Here is a 20,132-nt window from a genome sequence, read left to right on the forward strand (position 1 = left end):
GTTAAATGAGCTTTGTGTTGCTCAATGCTTAGTATGTATAAAGTAAACCAGATAAAATTTATTGTGATAATTCTTTTATTTCATTTAATCAGATGTTCTGTCAAAGAAATATTTACATATCCAGGTGGGACAGTCAGCCATTGGAAAATAGGCTATTTCTTTTTGAAACTCATTTCCTCGTGGCTTTTCAAACTAGAATATTAATTTAATTGGGAAAAATTAAAGATTTGGATAACACACACACATTTGCAAGCATAAATATTTTCCCTCTTTGATCTAATAATTGAGAGAGCAGGTTAATCCAGATGCACATAATAAATTTTCTGTTTCCCTTTCTAATTGCCAGTAACCTATTTTTAATGAGAATGTATCTCTTATTATGTTTTAACTCATTTTTGCTTATTGCCTTCTCCTCCCAAGTATGATAAAGAAAATAATTTGAATATAAAATAGATTTTTATATGATTAAATTTGTGTAGGATGAATCTATGTTTATATTAATACATATATTCATATTATTGTGTGGTGCATTCGCGTCTGTGTGTGTGTGCACACGCATGCATGTGTATTTCTCGAGTCTAAAAATGCAAGTAGTAGAATAAAAGAATGTGGTCATCAAAAAAAGAGATAATATTCAGGAAAAAGAAAAGACTATCACAACAATTGATACTTGTTACTTAGTTGTTTTACTAACAACTACCACATTGGTAATTTTCTGTGTTTTCTAGATACTTCATTGGTCATTATTTTTTATCAGTATAGAATATTTTCAGAGAAAATTTAACTTGCATCGTTAAGTCATCTCTATAAATTTTTTTATCCTGAATATGTTGCAGAAAAAAGATTTCTAATTTTCTTCATCTTATTATTATGGAATATATATATATATATATATATATATATATATATATATATATATATGTATTTTAGTCAGGTCTATATTTTATGAAATTTAGACAAATATCTTTTCTTCCAGTAGCTGCTGAATTCAGTAAAATATGCAAACCTAATTCTGTTTCTTAATGAATAAATAACCTTATATATAGCTTTTGTTTCCCTTTCCTTTTTAATTCTCTGCTAAAAAAAATACAGGAAATTAAGCATCTCAGACCACTACTTTCAGATTGCATTAAGGGTGTTTTTCAGTTCATTAAATCAGGAAAACATAGAAATGATGTTGAAAATTCATCTGTAAAGGACCTTATACCTTAGGGTCTATGAGCAGTGGATGGCCTTACACAATAGAATGAGTAATGGGCTTCCTCTCAGCCCTAATTCTCTGCTTTCATGGATATGTAACGTTAATTGTAATAGTCTCTATCACAGCTAAGGAGAGGTTTTGGTTTAATATTTTATTATATTGTAATTGAGTAGCATTTCTGGTTTTCTCTTGGCTCATGATTATAATGAACTAAATACATGTCTGCCTATTGCAGTGTTCTTTTCAGGAAATGGTGACTTGAAGTTAATATGAATGAATAATCCAATCACCTTGCTTCTCACTTGGCTGCATTAATGTCTATTATTTAATATGCTTGGGTTAGCATTTTTAAATGTGTTCATTTCTCTGTATGTGGCTTCTTCTGTTTATAGTCAAAATATATGTTGTCAGGTCTGTTTGAAATTTCTTATGGTACTAAGGAGTTCTGGGTTTGTGACTGGATTTTGTAGAAACCAAAATAGGGAAGGTCACCAGAAGGCCAATGGCTCTTCATTGCCCTTCTGGGTTAAGTATGTTGTACCTGTTGTAATAGATCATCTACGTGGGAGAGCCAGAGAGTTTGATAGCACTGAAATGCACCATGTCTGATTGGTAAATTCAGTTCCCATTGGTATCTGGAGTATTGTTTCTCCAAAAATAAATAACCAAAAACTACCTCTACCTCCATCAAAACACAGTGTTTAGAAGAGTCACATTATCTAGAATCAGCAACTATCTTGAGACAGAAAAGGGATGTAAGTAATTTTTGGTTCATCTAAATATGTGAGATAGATAATTTTAGATCACCTCAAAAGAAATACATTGGATTCTGCCATCATAGAATGTCGAAAATATATATTTAGCTAAAATAAGGATGTGATTAGAACAGTTCATTCTTAGAACATGAATTTTTTATGGACTCTGACTCTTTGGAGAAAACAACAAACATTGAATATATTATGAAAACTTTTAATTAACATTTTTGTCCAAGAACATTTACTAATACTAGTTGCAAAAATATGGGAATGTGGAGCTAGGGATATAGCTTAGTTGGTAGAGTACTTGCTTCACATACACAAGGCCCTGGGTTCAATACCCAGCACCACAAATTAAAAAAAAAAAAAAGAATGTTTTTCTTTACCAAATAAGTATCATGAACTCTTACAGAATATAAGAAGTGATTAAAATAATAAAAGAAAAATAAAGACTGGAAATTCTTTTAGGCTTTTTTCTCTAGTGACTAGCACAGAGTGGTAAACAGCCTAGTATTTGTTAGATTTTATTCAAGTGATTTTTAAAATTAGATTCCTAGCTTCAGTGTTTTGCTATTGTTGTTCCTGTTGATAATTAATATTCACTGATGTGTCTGGCTCTGTTGCTTCTTTCCCTGGTCGCTGACATTTTCATGCATCTCAGTGCCCGAGGCCCACAAGTCCTGTGTCTACAGACAGCAACATGAGTGCTGCGGTCATGCAGAAAGCCAGACCAGCCAAGAAACAAAAACACCAGCCAGTACATCTGCGCAGAGAAGCCTACACAGATGGTAAGTCCACTGAAAAGCACCTATGAATCCCGCCTGTTTACCCTGCCTCTCTGGGATCAGTGAATGGGTTCACTAACATTAGAAATTACATTAAAAATTCATTGATAGTAAGTGTCACATTATGTACAGGAGTGATCTACTTCCATAGCTTGTCAAGCACCTCTAGCCCTTATTGTTTTCTAATAAGTTGATTATTTAAGAACAAGTGTACACCTTTAATATTTTGAAGTTTTCATTTTTCAAACAATTGGATGTGACTATATTTGAAATAATGGCAGAGGATTGACTTTTGTCAGATTCCTCCAAAGTATCTCTAATTTTTTTTCATTTTACTTTTTTTACAACATAACATTCAAACAGAAGACAATACATTTGTGTGAATATTAATTCTACCCGCAGTGGTATCACCACCCAGTTATTTTGTGCACCAAAAGGCAAATCAAATCATCTTCTTCATGCCTTCACATATGATATTGACTCTCACTGAAGAGGGGCTGCTTGTATTCTCAAGGGAGCATGGGAGGAGAATGCAAACCACTGTGATGTTGTCTAGAGAAAGACTTTAATGAAAGTGCCTCAGGTGGCCCAGCATTTATTAAACCGCCACCTTCTCATTTTATAACACAATGCCACGGGCTTCGTCGGAAATGCATGTAAGATAAATTCTCTCCAACTCACCCACCTTGTCAAGTTTTCTAAATTTGCTAAAGGGGTGGGGGACGAAGGGTGTCACAGGCACAGTTCCTCCACCTCCTGGTCCTCTGCAACCACAATCTGATTAGGACTTTCATTACAAGTCAGCAATTTTTCAAAAAGGGCATCATTTGCCATTATCATATGAAAGCCTAATATTATAGATCCTTATCCAAGGTTACGAGGAGGGTTTTCTGAGGTACTTCTCCCTGTGATTCCTGCCACTTGACAGAAAAATTTAATACAAAGCTCACAGCACGATGAGCACAAGTAATTTTGCAATGAGTGGCTGTCCGGGCTATTATCTGTACTTTATTCTGAGTACTTTCTCTCACTAGCATCTATCTGATATTAGACTACATTAAATACTGGTGTGACACAGCGCACCTGGGCCTCCTGGCTTCCTCCCAGGACTCTTTTGTCAGTGAAACTGAGCTGTCAGAATATTATCTGATTTTGAAGGGTTATTACAGTGGCTTTGTGCGTGTTTGCCTCTGTGAGGGGACAAACACTAGGTGTAAATTCCCCAACTCTACCAGCCATTTTACATTTATGGGATCCCTGTAATGCCATTTTACAAGTTTTATGGCTGTTTTATCAATTTTTATCATCTAGAAGAGCGTGCTCCTAACTGGAAAACTGGCCAACATGGAGTCTGGATGTAAACACATCTAAATTGAATGCATAAGGGAAAATCTTCCTAAAGCAGATCTTTTCACTTCTTCTTTATGTGTGTTTCTTTGGGAAACATGGCATTGAATAATGCCCCCTGAAAATGTTTTAAGTAATGCAAACATGCCAAGTTGAAAAATACAGCATTGTAGTTCTGAATTACACTGTGCTGGAAAATTGTTATCTGTATTTATTGTCCTCAGTCCACAGTACTTATTTCAGTGTGTTTAATAATTAAATGTAAATTCTAACTAATCCCTGAATAATAACTTAAATTGAATGATGAAGCACACAAGTTATTTTTTTTTAATTTAATTTCAGGAATACCAAAGAACTATATTGAAACATGTGTAAAGCCAAAAAGTTAATCTGAAACATTATTTGGATTTCTAATTGCTTATTTCACAAAAGTGATTATGCAAAATTATCATAGTACATACTTTAATATAGAAGCTAATAATTATTTTCTTTAGGTAACAAAATTAGATCAAATGGAGAAATAACTAAAACTGTTTTTAAATTATATATTTAACTTCCCTTCAACATTTTGCTAAGTTATGCTTATTATACTAATATTTCTTGAATTTAATTCAGTGTGTTTACTGGTGGGTAGGAGAAAAAGTAATAAAGCTATATTTTATACATATCCCAGCATGCACATCAATTAATTAAAACCACAAAAATGCAGATATTTCTTAATGCCTCAAATAAAAGAAATTCATGTATCCCCATACTCCATAGCGCTAGAGATTGAACCCAGGGCCTCAGATAGGTGGGGCAAGAGTCTACCACTGAGCTACCTACCCCCTCTGAAATGTACATAGTCTTAATGGCTATGGGTATGACAGGAAGAAAAGTCATTTTCTCACAAACTCTTTTATCAACTTACTACATTATATTTTTTAAACATATACTCACAAACCATTCTACAATGAAGCTCAAAGCAGACAAAATTTGAATAATAATTTAAAAGGAGAAGTGGGAAGGAGATAGAATTTTAAAAGCTTACAATTGTTAGAATGTGAATTCCACATATCAGTAAGATATGGAAGGTTTGTTGGCTTTTCTTTTTTTCTGAATGTAATGCATAGACTGATGGATGAGCTTGATTATAGTTTATAGATTTATGTCCACTGTCTAGAACATGATGTATCAGTTTTGCATTTGTAGCTCTTTTACTTTGTAAATTTAGTTCAAATTCTGTATTCCCTTGGTAGAATTTTTGTAAACTCTATGAAGAAGAATAAAGAGTAACTTTGAACTGAGAGAGCGATCTGGAATGAGTCTTCTCAGTCCCCATAGTAGTTGCTAAGGCTGCCAAAATAATCTACCAAAGATTGGGTGACTTAAACAACAGAGGTTTCTTTCCTGAGCTCTAGAGGTTAGAAGATCACTAAGAAGGTGACAGCAGGGTTGGTGTCTTGGGAAGCCTCTCTGGCTTCAAGATGATGGTATTGTCCCTGTGTCTTACATAATCTTCCAACTGCCTGTATCTGTGTCCTTATCTCCACTTCTTAGAATGTCTTTGGTTAGATGAAAACTCACACCAGAGAATTCATCTTAATAACTTCTCTAGAGACTCCAAATACAGTCACATTCTGAGGTATGGGGAGTTAGGACTTTTTGATATGAATTTTAGGGGGACGTATTCTGGTCCCTAAGATTCTACCAGCCCCTCCAGAATGCTTGCATTGTGGGACTGCTGAATGCTAGGCATCGTGCTTCACACCACAGTCAGACTGACAGGCAGCATCTGATTATTTATTTATTTCATATTTGCCACATTCAAGTTTAACCCAGATGGAGGATAGAATTAAAATATATGAATATTTATCAGCTGAAATCTTATGGAGTTATAGCCAAGCACAAGTGCATTTCTAGGACCTTCTAATAGATTCTTCCCACCCCCTCTTTTCAACCTTTCCAATACATTTACATACTTGATTTAAAAACCAAATCTACGTTATTTCTCTAGCTGTACTTTTCATATAAATTTGCCACACTCTTTGGAATGATGTTATTTTGACTTGATTTATCATTAATTACAAGGTCTTGGGACTTTAAGCAGTTAAGTAAATAGGCTGCAGAATCTCTATAGTGAGTTAATGCTGTGCTGGCAGAATTGTCTGCATACACATGTTCTTACATATTTCTGTACATGCTATATTACTTTGTTATTTAGAGTCTTGTGTAAGAAGTGAGTTAGTATTCTTATATAAAGAAAGAATACACACACACACACACACACACACACACACACACGTAAATCAGGTCCATAATCCCAGTTCTTAAACCCAATTTGAAGTACTTTATGACATGAATTACGTGAAAAAACTACTTCACATAGGTGTATTGTTTACACGTGATTATGCCTGGTTTGAGTTCATAATCATTTTATAATCCTAAATAATTTCTTGGGCAAACATGTTTATATGAGAAATTAAACGTGCTAGCATTCCTCTATAATTGTCAATTAAACACAGTGAAGATTATATACAGGAAGTTGGAATCTTTAAATCATCACTGAGTTCTACTTTTGACCTGTGTTACAGACAGCACCTAATGGAACATGTGGTAATAGGTTTTGTCTTAAGAGTTATATGATCCCAAGACTTTGTATGATCTTGTGTTAGTGGTAATTGTTAGATTTGATAGTTGATAAACACAGATAATTTGTGATTTGATGGTAGTGGCTTTTACTCATCTGTTTCCTGATAACCTGAGTTCACAATCTGGTTTATGTTTACAGTAAATAGAGAGTAGGGAAATGCATCTACAGCCAGAGTATGCTCTGAATGAGGATTTTTCCCTTCCTCTTGTTTTTAGTCCCAGGTTCAATATGAATTTAAAGCACTCTGCCTTGGGTTTCCTGCCTTTAGGCCCTTCATTATGGTCTGGTTTTTAACTCTTTCTGTTAACTTGATCAACAAGTAGCAGAGGGAGGACTTATCTAGGACACATCTTGTACTTATTTTTAAGTAATATTTTTGAAAAATCCACTCAAATAATGGACAAAGGAAGTAATTCATGTACTAGTAACAGTGGCAATCCATGTTGCAAGACAGAATACTTAGAATTTTAACATCAGAGAGAAATTAGTACTGTTGGCTCTATTTTGGCCACCATATTAACTACTATGTTGAGGCTATTGATATGACACTTGAACATGTTAAGTCCCTGAAAGCCAACAACAAGAAATTGAAATTAAAACTTTGATCACTTTTTATAATGGGTTCTCAAGTACAGCAGCTGGTACTAAAAAAAAAAATGTGAGTTCAAGCTGCTTCTTTCAAAGACCAATGCCATGAATCCTAATGCCTTAAGCTTTAGCCTATAATGTCAAGAGAAAATTAGTTAAGAAAATCTTACAATTTTTTTAGGAAAAAATAAAGGGTTCATTTATTATCTTTTAAATATAAGAATAGACTCCTAGATTAAAGCTGATGCTTTCTAGGTCCTTCAATATACTATTGTAAAAATCTTCAAGTCACAATTTTAACGTTTAAGTTTCTCATATTGGTACATGTAGATGATAGTTGGTAGACCTTTGTTAGTAATAATAAAATAATTGGAAATAGCCTACATATTCCTCTGAAGACATTGGCTAAATTAATTATATATTAATAGAACAAATTGTTATGAAAACTTCTCAAAAAAGTATGCATTTATAAAAAAAATATGATTACATGGTAAAAAGAAAAAAAAGTACAATCCAATTCATGTATTAAACACAGAAGGCTATATACTTGTGTCTGGCACAATCTCTCAGGCTTGCCATCTGTGGATTATCAGGTAAGCACTATATTTAATCCCAAGTGTGACCATTTTTGGTGGTCCTTGACTATGAATGCTGCTTCTTTGAGTTTATGAGTTGGCCACCCTGTTTTTGTTGTTGTTTGTTTAAATAAATCACAGTGCAATGCATTAAAATTCTTATTATACATATACAGCACAATTTTTCATATATCTGGTTGTATACAAAGTATATTCACACCAATTCCTGTCTTCATAAATGTACTTTGGATAATGATGTCCATCACATTCCACCATCCTTGCTAATCCCCTGCCCCCTCCCTTTCCCTCCCACCCCTCTGCCCTATCTAGAGTTCCTCTATTCCTCCCATGCTCCCCTCTCCCTACCCCACTATGAGTCAGCCTCCTCATATCAGAGAAAACATTTGACATTTGTTTTTTGGGATTGGCTAACTTCACTTAGCATTATCTTCTCCAATGCCATCCATTTACCTGCAAATACCATGATTTTATTCTCTTTTATTGCTGAGTAATATTTCATTGTGTATATATGCCACATTTTTTTTTATCCATTCATTTACTGAAGGACATCTATGTTGATTCCACAGTTTAGCTATTGTGAACTGTGCTGCTAGAAACATCGATGTGGCTGTATCCCTGTGGTATGATGTTTTTAAGTCTTTTGGGTATAGATTGAGGAGAGGGATAGCTGGGTCAAATGGTGGATCCATTCTAAGTTTTCTAAAGATTTCCATCCTGCTTTGCTTATTGGCTGCACCAATATGCATTCCCACCAGCAATGTATGAGTGTACCTTTTTCCCCACATCCTCACCAACACTTATTATTGTTTGTATTCATAATAGCTGCCATTCTGACAGGAGTAAGATGATATCTTAGAGTAGTTTTGATTTACATTTCTTTAATTGCTAGAGATGATGAACATTTTTCCATATATTTGTTGACTGATTATGTATCCTCTTCTTAGAAGTGTCTGTTCAGGTCCTTGGCCCATTTGTTGATTGGGTTATTTGTTTTTCGGTGCTTACCTTTTTGAGTTCTTTATATACCCTAGAGATTAGTGCTCTATCTGATGTGTGAGGGGTAAAAATTTGCTCCCAAGATGTAGGTTCTCTGTTCACCTCACAGATTGTTTATTTTACTGAGATGAAACTTTTTAGTTTGATTCCATCCTATTTATTGATTATTGGTTTTAATTCTTGTGCTATAGGAGTCTTATTAAGGAAGTTGGGGCCTAATCCCACATGATGAAGATTAGGGCCTACTTTTTCTTCTATTAGATGCAGAGTCTCTGGTTTAATTCCTAGATCCTTGATCCACTTTGAGTTGAGTTTTGTGCAAGGTGAGAGATAGGGGTTTAATTTCATTTTGTTGCATATGGATTTCCAGTTTTCCCAGCACCATTTGTTGAAGATGATATCTTTTCTCCAATGTATGTTCTTGGCACCTTTGTCTAATATAATTGTAATTTTGTGGGTTAGTCTCTGTGTCCTCTATTCTGTACCACTGGTCTACCAGTCTGTTTTGGTGCCAGTACCATGCTGCTTTTGTTACTATTGCTCTATAGTATAGTTTAAGGTCTGGTATAGTCATGCCACCTGCTTCACTCTTCCTGCTAAGGATGCTTTAGCTATTCTGGTGGGTCTCTTATTTTTTCAGATGAATTTTGTGATTGTTTTTTCTATTTCTATGAGGAATGCCATTGGGATTTTGATCAAAATTGCATCAAATCTGTATAGTGCTTTTGGTAGTATGGTCATTTTGATAATACTAATTCTGCCTATCCAAGAGTAAGGTAGATCTTTCCATCTTCTAAGGTCTTCTTTTATTTCTTTCTTTAGGATTCTGTGGTTTTCATTGTATAGATCTTTCACCTCTTTCATTAAGTTGTCTCCCCAGTATCTTATTTTTATTTGAGGTTATTTTAAATGGGGTAGTTTTCCTCATTTCCTTCTCAGAGGATTTGTCACTGATATACAGAAATGCCTTTGATTTATGGGACTTGATTTTATATCCTGCTACTTTGCTGAATTTATTTACTAGATCTAGAAGTTTTCTGGTGGAGCTTTTTTGGCCTTCCAGGTATAGAATCATATCATCAGCAAATAGTGCTAATTTAAATTCGTCTTTTCCTATAGATATCCCTTTAATTTCTTTTGTCTGTCTAATTGCCAGTGTTTCAAGAACTATGTTAAATAGAAGTGGTGAAAGAGGGCATCCCTGTCTTATTCCAGTTTTTAGAGAGAATGCCTTTAATTTTTCTCCATTTAGAATGACGCTAGACTGAGGCTTAGCATAGATAGCCTTTACAATGTTGAGATATGTTCCTGTTATCCCTAGTTTTTCTAGTGTTTTGAACATGTAAAAGTGCTATATTTCTATAGACCATTCGGTCTATAGAAAATAGTTCAGATTGATTACTCTGTAAAATCAACATTGAAGATTTGAAATGCAGATGGGAGCTACTAAATGTTGTAATTTTAAATTTAAATCCTTAAAAATGTTTAAAATTTTTTACTATGTAAATGTATTTTTTTGTTTAAAATCTTAAAGTACTAAATATTTAATAAATGTTTTATGAATACTTTTTAGGCTGTTTATTATAGACATCTCTAATGACATGACTTAAAACATAATTATGTTGTTAATTCCCAAATCTCTGTTTCTCTGGTTTTGACACTCTTGAAATTCAGATTTTATATGGATTTACCTATCCTACATCTCTATCTGGCTATCTCTAAAGCTCCTCCCTTTCACTTTTCTAAAACTGAGCTCACACTCTTTCTTCATAAACATCTCTTCCTATTCCTACATTCCATACTTTCGGTGATGTTTTTCTCATCAACTTAGCCATCTATGGCTAAAGTCCTAAAAGTCATCTTACGTTCCCTTCACCACCCCCTCCAAGCTATATTCCATTGATCATTAGGTGATATTGCTTTTCCTTCCTCAGTGTCTCAAGATACTCTTCATTTGAACAACCACCAACATTGTTCCATTTTCTGTCATTACTTATATGAGCAATTGTAATAACATTATGGCCTCCCAAAGTGAAACTTTTAAAATTTTAATCCGTCCTTCATACCATAGCTCAAACAATCTAACCTGTAAAAACCTGTTCATAATCTTCTACTAATTTATCAAATATTATTAAGACATATCTACCTTTCCTCCCTGGAATGTTTATGATTCATTTTTAAAGGGTATACTGGCCGGTCATGGTGGCACATGCCCATAATCTCAGTGTCTCGGGAGGCTGAGGCAGGAGGATCACGAATTCAAAGCCAACCTCAGCAAAAGCAAGGTGCTAATCAACTCAGTGAGACCCTGTCTCTAAATAAAACATAAAATAGGGCTGGGGTTGTGGCTCAGTGGTTTAGTGCCCCTGAGTTCAATCCCCAGTGCCAAAAAATAAAAAATAAATAAAAGAGTGTACTGTTTAAATAAAACAAATATTTTCTAGTTATCAAATGTTATGCTTTCATTCTTGTATATGTCTACAATGTAAGAAATTAAATTAGTTCATTATTTATATTATTTAAATATAGCTATGAGTATACATATATACAACATATATGTATGAAGTAATCAATCTGTATTTATATTAGTAATTATGTGGCTTAAAACTCGCAGATCTATACAGAAGGGAGAGAGTCCATCAATGGATGTGAGATTATAAATGTGATTAAATGAAGAAGCATAAAGAACACTAAACCAGAAATTTAGAATACAAAGACATTAGTCCTGATTCTGTTGTATCCTGCTTTTGAGATTGGAATTAGCTTTAAGACTATCTGGAGCTTTCTTGTCTACAAAACAAGAAGGGATTTAGGCTGGATTGGACAATGGCCAGTAAGTCTCAACTGAAGTGCCATGTTCACTCAATCTGGTGTGGTTATCTGAGGGTGTAAGAGCACTTGTATCTGGGTTCAACAATATTATGCTGAAATCAATTAGGAAGTCTTGCCCTAAATGGAGTAGGAGAAATTACAGTACCTGTGCTCAGTACTGTCTGTCCCAGAAGATAATCTCTACGTCCCCACCCTGTCATTCAGTAGTCCCTTGCTAGACAATGAGAGAACATTGAATTTGGCAGTTGTCTTATCCATTGGCTGTCTTCATCTGGTTCCTTTAAGATACAATATTTCACGGTTGAATGTGACTCCAGTAATATTTGATTATTTTCTAAGTGGCAAACTTCTTAAAATATTTTAAATATTTCTTTTTAGATCTTCCACCTCCCCCAGTGCCACCACCTGCTATAAAATCACCTACTGTCCAATCCAAGGCACAGCTGGAGGTACGACCTGTAATGGTGCCAAAACTCCCTTCTGCTGAAACCAGAACAGACAGATCGTCAGATCGAAAAGGAGGCAGTTACAAGGGGAGAGAAGTATTGGATGGAAGGCAGGTTGCTGACCTGCGAACAAACCCGGGTGATCCCAGAGAAGCACAGGAACAGCAAAATGATGGGAAAGGACTAGGAAACAAGGCAGCAAAGTGAGACCTTCCACCAGCAAAGACTCATCTCATCCAAGGTACTTATTTACTTATGCATAGAAAACACAGATGAGAAAACACAGTGCAAGGCACACAGGCTACCTAGGGCTATATGAAGAGAGGTAAGATCAAGAAGTTCGCTCCTTATCATGGAGCCAGGCATGTACCCTGGCTTTTGTAAATCACACAGTTATCACCTCTGTGTCCTTGGTTCTGAAATTCACTCCACCCACAACTTTTCTCCTGATCTTTAAAACCAACTGTCTACATTCTTATTGATTTTCTTTATATCTGTGTTCTTGTCAGCATCCTAATTCAAGGTGGAAATTATTTTCCTCCATGAAATCTAAAGCTTAAGAATAATTTCAACAGGTTCCACAGGTGAAACAAGATATCAGATAGAGAATATAGGCCAAACAAAAACATGAAATTGTGAAAATGAATGTTTGATGAACAGTGGTTTCCAGTTTGGTTGAAGAATAGGATGCTTAAGGCCAGGGGATAAATGGAAAAATGGTAAAAATAGAAAAGGTAATTAGATTGGAAAGGCCAGAGGTACTCTTCAAAAGAGTTTGGGATTTATGTTATAGGATATAGTGAGCCAATAAAGAATTCTGAGTGAGAAATAGCAATCAGATTTGACTTTAGCAAAATAACTGCCTGGGCTGTATGGCACAGAAAGAGACTGGAACCAGGTGGAATAGTGCAGTGATCATCCAGGCATAAAATGTGAAAGCACTGAATTAAAATGGATTGAATGAAAAGGAGAGAACAGCCTACATCTGCATTTCAGAGATGGGCCCAATAGGACTTGATGACTCATCAGATGTCAGAATGTAAATTGAAGTAATCCAGTTAAAGACAATTATCCAAATGTTGATTAGGTGGCCCTGTCTGAGTTGTAATATAATTGAGCACAATTATATAAACCAATATAGAAAAAAGAAAAAAATAATAATTTTCATGGGGAAAATAAATTTAGTCTTAAATGAAGATGCTGACAAGAGCATAGATATAAAGAAAATCAATAAGAATGTAGAAGATTGTTTTTAAAGATCAGGAGGAAGGTTGTGGGTAGAGTAGATTTTGGAACCAAGGACCCAGAGGTGATAATTGTGATTTACAAAAGCTAAATATCAGCAGTGATATGCTGGTAAATGGTTAGCCATCAGTTCTCAGGGAGAAAAAAACCTCAAGACTAATTTGTAGCATTCTGTTAACTTTGTTTTTAATCTACTTAGAGGTGATTGGTGAATGTGGTAATAGGAAGAGACAAGTACAATAGTTTCTAGTGAGATGTCCCAAAGTGTCACCGCCAGCCACAGAAGATTATAATTAGAAAGTAGGCAGAGAATCCATGCTCTGTAAAGGAAACTGAGATTGTCCTGTCTACAGATAATAATCAAAATTATCCAGGGTTTTGAACATAGTGTGCTAATGTTGGGGTGTGGCTCAGGGGTAGAGAGCTTGCTAACACATATGAGCGGCTTTGAGTTGACCTTCAGCATTGCCCATCCCCCCCAACAAAATAAACTGGAAATAATGGAGGAGGAAAGGATTTTTTAATACATCACCCATGAGTACTAGTAGTATTAAAACAAACAAAACTCTTCAGCGCAGTATGCAAAATAGGAGCCAGAATTCAGAGGATTGAAAAGTGAATGGAAATTTGGAAAGGGAGGTGTTGAGCAAAACCTCTTTCCAGAAAATTGAGTTGAAGAGAAGGAAGGGCTGCAGTAGGGTTGGCAGGAAAGTCAAATTGGTGGAAATCTTTGAGGATGAGGGATTTGAACATGTACTTTATAAATAAGGAGAAGAAACCATTTAAGAGGAAGAGATTCAAGAACAAAATTCGCTTGAAGGAGGAGTCAGGAAAGAGAGAGGGTAGTAGACAGGAAAGCTGAGGGTACTTCCCTATAGAGATTATGTCGTGGTAAGCTCTGACATCCGTCTGTTGCTCTGTCCACTGTGGGCATCTGGGCAGTCGTGAACTTCCCTTCAACATGGAGGGCAGTTTGGCTTTTTTCAGGGACTGAAACCTGGACTCCCACTGCATGTGTGCACTCAGAAGTGAGGTAGAGAGTTCTGTTTTGCTCTTCAGTCACCTCCACTCTGGGACCACAAACCCCTGGAGACGTCACCACAACCCAAAATTTCAGTAATGTGCTTGCTTATTTTTAAATCAATTAAGTTGAGTGGATCTGGACCTGAGCTTTAGGCTCATGGTGACAGTGCTCCAAGTACTGATTCATCAATAAAAAGTCACGATGTAAGTTATGAATTTTATATCTTGCCAGAAACTGTAGACCGATTTCCTGCTCAAAGCAATCTCTCTCTCCAAAGTAGGTGGGATTCCTCAGGAGGAAACTTTACAAGCCTGGTAAGGATCTTGGTGTCACAAAATTGGGACAAAGAAAGAAAATTTAAACATTGATCTTCAGAAATTTAATGAGTGAACTAAGACTGGAACCATTAACCTTTTTTTTTTTAAGATATATATGTATATTTTTTAGTTGTAGTTGGACACAATACCTTTATATTATTTATTTATTTTTATGTGGTGCTGAGGATCAAACCCAGCACCTCACAAGTGTTAGGAGAGCCTTCTACGGATGAGCCATAACCCCAGCTCTGGAACCATTAATCTTGAAACAAGAAATTCTTTCTGTTTCATGAAAAGTATTGAGTATACTGCTTTTCAGATTTTTTTTTGAACCATGGCCCTCTGTATGTGTCATTAGATTATCATTTCTATGTTTGCTGTAATTTTCACCTTCATAATTCAACTTACATTATTTATAATGAAAGAGGCATGCTGATTTACATGTGTAATGTATGGTACTTTTTAATTAAGAAGAGTGGTTTTTGAGACTTGAACATCTGATCTTTTTGCTGGCATTTACCTCTGTGAGTTCAATTTATTTCTGCATCTATCAAATGCCCACTATGCTATTAATTATTGTACTAAGTCCTGAGATTTGTGTAAGCATGAACCTTGACCCTAAGGAACTGAAGTCAGAAAGAGAGAGACAGATAATCTATAAATTCACGGATATTTTTATTTAATTTTTAAATTTCTGCAGCCTCCCTAGGGCCATCATTGCTGACCATTGAGCCTCTAGGCAGCCCTAAAGTCTCAGTCAAATGAATATTTTTATTTTATATTCAGTATACTTTTCATGGTATTATGCTACTTGAAAGTCTGAAACAGGGACAATTAACACATGTAAACTGAGTGTTTGAGCATGGGTGGGATTTAGCCAGGCAAGGAAAGTGGATTGTTCACATGGAAAAGTCAGAGTTTAAAGCTATATGGTCCCATTGGGGAGATTGTAGGAAATTCAATCAATAAAAGTGCAAATATGAAGCTCTTGAGGTGAAGAAGGCTTAAATCATAGGCGCCCATAGATCATAGAAAGAGGAAGGATGTTGAGAGAAGCTGGTTGATATGGTAACAGCTGTAGAGGCAGAGATGTGTTAGAAGATGTGTACAATTCCCACACAAGAGATACAGAGAATTTAAACCAGGATATCGGAGAATTGATGAGTTATTAGGAAAATTCAAGAAACTCTTAGAGTCAAAATCATCCTTACTTTTTGTATGTTTAAATATATGGAGGAAGTACATTTAAGACATACAGGAAGGTTTTTGAAAGAATCTCAGGCAATACAAATTTTCTACCTTGAATATCCTAGTGATTAGTGATACCAGTAGGTGTACTAGAGAATAGAAAGGGGGATGAAATCTCAGGGAGATGGGCAGGATGAGATCATTGTCTGTATGCTGAATCTGAGGAGGTGTTCAGTTAGGCTGGCTGTGGGGCCCAAAGATTCGGACATAATTTGGGAGTCAAAAATATAAATGAATGTTACCTAATGATGAAAATAGCAGTTAAAGGTGCTCACTCATTCATGCATTTGAAACTACTTATTAATGACCTATGTCAAACGGGGAATATATCAATATGTGAAGCTGACAAAAACACCTGTCCTCATGGCAATTATATTCTGGAAAAGGTTCAATCTATAAGAGTGACAGAAATCACCCAGGATGAATGGGAGAGATAGCATACTATCTGAATAAGAGGCACTGGGCTGACAGAAGAGAACTATAGGGTGCTGGCATGCAAGAGGCACTTCTTAAAATCAAAAGCATTCTCCAGAAAATTGGTCAGGAAGGAAGGAGTACTGGAACTAAGAGAATAGAAACATTTAAATGATAAGGGCAGTGAGAAGTCCAGAGATTAAGGAATGAAACTTGGTTAGCATTATCCATTTTTTTTTGAGTTTTACAGTAGTAATGTGGGCATGAATAGATTTCAGGGGAGATGGAGTGATTGGGAGTTGTAACTACCAATACTGAGTCAAAATTGCTTTTCAAGAAGCTCAGCTGAGCAGTGAAGAAAGAAGGTATTGATTCCTACAGAAAAGAGGGTAAAGCAAAATTTTAGCAGAAAATATTTTTAATGTATTATAGGTACAGATATATCAGGTAAAACTGGAATCAATAGAAAGAAAAAGGTTTCTGAAACAGGGACAGAGGGCTAAGGCCTCAGGTGACCAAGTCTCCGAAGAGAAGTTGCCTGAGAGTTCATCCTTATGGTCTGGGACACCCCCATGAGTCCCATCTGCGGATGAAGTAGAATGATAGATGGCTCAGACTTGGAGGAGGACAACGTTATTTTGTGCGAGATTGGAGGAGTGATCATTTAGAAGTGGTGCTGTGAGTGAGCGGCAAGTCTTCTAACCTGACCCTTCCTCTAGGAAGAGTACCAGTGGGCATGTCAGAAGAAGTGGGGTTTCTTCAGACAATGTGGATGGCAGAGGAAGCATTTCAGGGTGGGGGAAAGCATGTAGAAGAGATTGGTTTTGATGTCTTTCATGCTCAGAGGGTAGAGTGGACAGGATACAAAGAAATGTGACCAATTGAATGGTGCATCTTCAATAAAAGTGGCAGTAAATTGAAAATAGTCTGGAGATAGAAATTCAGATACTAGCTAGACATTGACGAGCATGCCTTGTGTTTTAAAGTCAGCAATAATGGCAGGCTTCTGAAGTCCAGAGTTCCATAAGGCATACACATTGACTACCTCTGTGGCTGGGGAGTAAACCCAGGCTTGGCTCTGATTTAGTAGTTCTAGAAGACTGGGTTTCATTTCTGCTGATTCCTTTTAAGAACACTCTGTAGCTTACATGTATATTTCACTATCTTATCTGTATTTATATCAACACCAGGAGCTTCTCTAAGTAGAGTCTATTATCACTTTTTTGGGAAAAAAAATGGAAACTAAAGCCTAAATAATGATCAGAGATCACATGGTGAATGACATAGAATTGGAAACCAAGTCGACTCCAGGTTTGGTTTACTTCCTTAAGTGTTATCAGTCCCAAGAGAATTCTGATGTGGATATAAGCTTAGGAGTGGAGTCAATCCAAATCTCCAGCCACTACTAGGAAAACAAGGCTTGCTACTTTTATTTTCAAAAGCCAGTGTGCATTATGCATTATGCTTTTATAGTACCCTTATTTATTCTTTGGAGTTACTGATGATTCCCCATTCAGAATTACTGAGACAGGAGGGATGCTTTATACAATGAAAGTGCACAGTGGTGTTCACATGCATTTATTATATTCTGTTACACAGAGGATATTCTACCTTACTGTAGACCTACTTTTCCAACATCGAATAATCCCAGAGATCCCAGTTCCTCAAGCTCAATGTCATCAAGAGGATCAGGAAGCAGACAAAGAGAACAAGCAAATGTAGGTCGAAGAAATATTGCAGAAATGCAAGTACTTGGAGGATATGAAAGAGGAGAAGATAATAATGAAGAATTAGAGGTATCTCTATTTTGTTCCCAATTTTTTTCCTCATTAGACTGTAGTTAATATGTCAACCTCAAAATTAGGAATATCCATCAGTGTGCAGAAACATTACTATTTTTATTACACACTTCTCTATACCCTAATGTTTGTGATGTCAAAAACTAAACTTCTGAGCATATAAGGATTTTCTTGAAATGTATTTTATAATTTTAAATGTCAGTAGTAGTTTCTTTGAAGATATTTTCAGATAAGAAATATACATGGCAAAGATAATGATGGGAAATAAGAATTATAGATCTAGATATACTGTAATTCCTATTGTTATATGAAAACTCAGTGAGGTGATGGAGTTTTATAATGTGAGAGTGCGTAGCCCATGTTACCTGTCAGTCTAGCAATCACCAGGATCAATTTAGCTGATTTGGACACACAACTTTATATATATATTATGTATATATTTTAGTTGTAGATGGGAAGCAATATCCTCATTTATTTATTTATTTATTTTTATGTGGTGCTGAGGACCGAACCCAGTGCCTTACCCATTTGAGGCAAGTCCTCTACCACTGAGTCACAGCCCCAGCCCTGGATAATATCTTCCACCTTCATTCTTTTAAATATTCAAATATTTCCTCCCTTATTGGAATCTATAAATTATGATGCACGATAGAATTGCAAGTCATGTCATATTATAAAATCCCCTCCCTTTTAAAAATTATTGTTTTCTACATTTAATAAAAAATCAGCACAGAATAAATTTTTCCTATTACAAATATAGTTAGCCTCAAATAGATGGTGAGGATTAAACTATAACTTCATAATAAATGAAGAAAATATTAGAACCAATCATGTCTGATTGAATGCTGTCTAAAGCCAAATGTATTTTGATTTTGAAGTTTGGAAAAAGTCTTTCCTGCTGCAAATGCTTTGGGGAGATTTTTTTTTGTCAAATTTGCCTGTTTTATATAGGAAAACCCTCTTGGAGGATAAAAAATCATTATAGTTAATTCTAATATTTAAAGTCAACAAAGGCAGAGTTATAGGATTGAGTTGAGATGGAGAGGGATGGAGAACTCAGCATATTCCTTCTCCTGCAGAGCCCTGTGTTCTGCCCCCACAACACTGAGGCACAGTGCAAAACAGTTTGGTGCTTGTTAGAGAACTGTTGGATTTGCTATCAAGACAACTAAAGTTGATAGATGAATTAGTTGTCATGAGTACTTTTCAACTTATGCCAGTGAATGAGTGAAAAAAAAAAAAACCATTAGACTGTAAGAATAAATGCCTAAAAAACAAGACGAGTCAATACTCTTGTGATTTATCTTCAAGTTTAACAATACTGCCTCTTTTACAGGAAACTGAAAGCTGAAGACAACCAGAGAGGCTTATGCGATCTAATGTGAAAATTATCAGTCAAGATGCCTCCTGTCTGATGACACATGACGCCAGATAAAATGTTCAGTGCAATCAGAATGTACAAATTGTCGTTTCTATTCCTCGTATTGGGGTACCATTTTAAAAAAAAAGTTATTGGGTTTTTATTGTTGCTCTTTGATCCCTAACCCTAGGAAGAACCTTTCTCTTCCCCTCGATGTTGGAACCATTTCTCTTGACTTCCAGTAAGAGAAGTGTATCAACTTCTTGCTTCAGTCATCAGCCTCAAGAAAGAACCAAACAGTTCTTTTGCATTTTGCCCCTGAAATATGGCATTGCACTGCTTATATACCAAGCTAACTTATAGCAAAATATTGATTGAAGATACAAACTTGATTTATCAACCTCATGCCAAGGGCTCTCAAAGTATAATCTTTCTATAACCGACTGCTAATGCAAATCAAAGCATATTTCATTTTAACATGATTTTGAAATCAGTCTTTCATACCGCCCTTTGTGGGGAGAAACTAAAAATATAGCAAATGCAGAAC

The 20,132-nt window shown here is 35.6% G+C and overlaps 1 pseudogene; it reads left to right on the forward strand.

The window, feature by feature from the left end:
* LOC144250937 (roundabout homolog 1-like) overlaps positions 1-19,576 on the forward strand; it is a 149,742-nt pseudogene extending 130,166 nt beyond the window's left edge.
* Positions 19,577-20,132: the final 556 nt, after the last annotated feature.

The sequence above is a fragment of the Urocitellus parryii genome, chromosome Y (genome assembly GCF_045843805.1).
Source record: "Urocitellus parryii isolate mUroPar1 chromosome Y, mUroPar1.hap1, whole genome shotgun sequence".
Lineage (NCBI taxonomy): Eukaryota > Metazoa > Chordata > Mammalia > Rodentia > Sciuridae > Urocitellus > Urocitellus parryii.